Raw genomic sequence first — 2,689 nt, forward strand, 5'->3', positions numbered from 1 at the left:
GGTCCTCACTGTGATGCTCATTCCCCATCCTGCCCCCACACTGGGGTGTCTGCACATAACTGACAACATGAAACAATCCACAAAAACCCAACAAAATCAAAGCAATAGCAGTCAAAAATAGCAAATACAAAGAATGGCAGGGACATGCATAGAATTCCAGCACTCACAGAGGCAGAGACAGGTGGATCTCTGAGTTTGAGGCCAACCTGGTCTGCAGAGAGAGTAGGTGAACAGGCTCCAAAGTTACACAGAGAAATCCTGTCTACAGAAACACACACACAGACACACACACACACACACAAACAAAAAGAAGAGGCAGAGAGAGGCAGATCTCTGAGTTTGAGGCCAGTCTAGTCTAAAGAGTGAGTTCCTGAACAGCCAGGGCTGTTACACAGAGAAACCCTGTCTCTAAAAAACAAAAATAAAAGAATCTCTGCAGCAAATAGTTGAGTTTGTTGAATCAATGTGGAGAACTCAGTTATATTTCTATACATTATCCGTGAATAACTTAAAAAATAAGCAGTAATTCTACTTACAGCCACATTGAAAAGAATAAAATACCAAGGCAGGTGGATCTCTGGGAGTTCAAGATCAGCCTGGACTACATACCAAGTTCCAGGCCAGACAGAGCTACTGAGTGAGACCCTGTCTCAAGACAGACAAACAAACAAAAATAAAATTCTTAGTAATAGATTCAGCAAATATAAGACGTACCATGAAAACCTAAAATACTGCTAAAAGAAGTTAAAACCTACGCCAATGAAATGTCATCCTGTCACCAAGGACAGGAAAAAGAGTACTGGTCGGATGGCATCATTATCCAAGCTGGTAGCAAGATCTAATGCAGTTCCTATCGGGATCCCAGATGCTTTTGTAAAAATCGAAACACTGATTCAAAAATTCAAACAAAATCACAAAGGACCCAGAATAGCCAAAGCAATCTTTAAAAAGAGCAATGTTGGAAGACTCACACTTCCAAATTTCAAGACTTCAGTACAGAACAGCACACTGAGACAGCAGACAGAAGCAGGGACCAGAAATAAAGTCTTTTGAAGCAGCTAGCTGACCCTTGACAAGGACACCAAGGGTATCTCATGGGGAAAGTACAGTCTCCTCAACAAAGATGTCCAGGAAAGGCAACCCCACCCCACTCACGAAGTAAAAACCTGAGTGTAAGAGCTAAAAATAAATGAATCAGACTTCACCAAATTTGTTTTTGTGTATTAGTGAACACTATCAAGAGGGGAAAAGACTTGAGGGGTCATGAGAAAACATGCACAAGTCATCTGTGTGCTGAGCGTCTACGGTACATAAAGAACTACAGCTCGATATGATAGCCCAGTTTAAAAGGGACTGGGGTGTACTCAGAGGCAAGGCACTTCCCTAGCCTGTGTGGGCTCTGGGTTTAATCTCTGGTGGCACAAAAGATAGCTGGGGTGGGGGAGGGGCAGGGGAAGGATTCTAATAAGTATTTTTCTAATTGACCCATGGTCACATGAAAAAACAAAAAGCAGCAGGGCCGTGGTGGCGCACACCTTTAATCCCAGCACTCGGGAGGCAGAGGCAGGCTGATCTCTGTGAGTTTGAGACCAGCCTGGTCAACAAAGCGAGATCCAGGACTGACTCCATAGCTACAGAGAAACTCTGTCTCAAAAAACAAACAAAAACCCAACCAACCAAACAAAAAACCCAAAAAGCTCAAATAAAAACTACAGTAATACAGCCTTCATACGCTCAGCACGGCTACCACTGCCATCAGAAAGCAGCGGTGTGGTGATGGAGCAGGTGCTTCACATCCTCTCTACCGCAGGCAGCTACACAATGGCAGAACCAGTTTGTGAAAACATTTTCAAAGAAAAAAACTTATTATCCGGCAAGTCCACTCCTATGCTTATGCCCAAGAAGACAATAGCTCAGGGCTGCACAAAAACCTATAGACAAATGTTAGTAGCAATGTTATTCACAATAGCCAAACAGAAGAAGCAACCCAAATGTCCACCAATAGAAGAATGGATTGAAAAGATGATATACATTGTTCAATGGCATTGTTCAGCCATAAGGAATAAATATTATTACATGGATGAACCTAGAAAACGTTTGCTCAGTGAAGTAAGTCAGGAACAGACCACATATGATTGTGTTTCTATGAAATGCCCAGAGCAGGCAGTTCCACAGGCGGGAGGTAGACTGGTGGCTGCCACGGTTGGAGAGCCTGGTACAGCATCTGTCTGCTGCAGAGCTGCTCTCAGGAACCAAGGGGGATGATTTCCCCTTCACTCGGCTGTGCCTCACACAACTAACACTCCAAGCCTCGGTAGGACTGAGTGCTACGTCTGTTGTCTACTGAATGAGACCATGTCTCAAAGAACTTCCTGCAGTGTTGTGGTGCTGACATATGAACACCGTGCAGACGACACACTGTCTATATGATCTGTGCTGACACATGAATACCATGCAGACGACACACTGTCTATATGATCTGGGCTGTGGTGCTGACGAATGAACACCGTGCAGATGACACACTGTCTATATGATCTGTGCTGACACATGAACACCGTGCAGACAACACACTGTCTATATAATCTGTGCTGACACATGAATACCATGCAGACGACACACTGTCTATATGATCTGTGCTGTGGTGCTGACGTATGAACACCATGCAGACGACACACTGTCTATATGATCT

At 44.0% G+C, this 2,689-nt stretch overlaps 1 protein-coding gene across 1 annotated transcript in view; it reads right to left on the minus strand.

The window, feature by feature from the left end:
• Fanca (FA complementation group A) overlaps positions 1-2,689 on the minus strand; it is a 58,071-nt gene that overhangs the window by 8,022 nt on the left and 47,360 nt on the right. The gene's annotated exons all lie outside the window — the stretch shown is intronic.

This window comes from Microtus ochrogaster, chromosome 4 (genome assembly GCF_000317375.1).
Source record: "Microtus ochrogaster isolate Prairie Vole_2 chromosome 4, MicOch1.0, whole genome shotgun sequence".
Lineage (NCBI taxonomy): Eukaryota > Metazoa > Chordata > Mammalia > Rodentia > Cricetidae > Microtus > Microtus ochrogaster.